Source organism: Cottoperca gobio, unplaced genomic scaffold (assembly GCF_900634415.1).
Source record: "Cottoperca gobio unplaced genomic scaffold, fCotGob3.1 fCotGob3_364arrow_ctg1, whole genome shotgun sequence".
Classification (NCBI taxonomy): Eukaryota; Metazoa; Chordata; class Actinopteri; order Perciformes; family Bovichtidae; genus Cottoperca; species Cottoperca gobio.
Window position 1 is genome coordinate 38,229 of NW_021166962.1, and position 502 is coordinate 38,730.

Genomic DNA, 502 nt, shown 5'->3' on the forward strand with positions numbered 1-502 from the left:
CACGTCTTCCCAAACATCTGGCCGCAGTCCAACAGTATTTCTTCCACAGTAAAGCATCTGTGCCCACTTGTATTACTGGTGAAAGTTTTTCTGATGCTTATATCATCCAGCTGATATCCCTGATCATCGAAGGTCTGAGGCGTCTTCAGAAACTCGCAGCTCAGAGATGTTGTGTAGAAACGTTTGCGTGAAGCGTGGAGCAGAACATGGAGCAGAAACATCTCTCATCGAGTAGAGACGCATGTCACCCCGAGATCAATCCGTAAGACGTGCAGACAATTTAAAAATAATTGGTCCTAAATGAATTCATTATAACGGGAACAACAGTGCGGAACACGAGTGCTAAGTTACTCAGTCGATAGGGAAACATACGTTCAGAGGAAGCTGTTAAATAGCTGTGACGTTTCCAGCAAAGTTAGCGACTCGCTGGTGAAACAAGTGAACACATGTCGCTGTTAAAGAGCCGCATGGAGCTGCTGTCAGAAACACGACTCCAGATGAA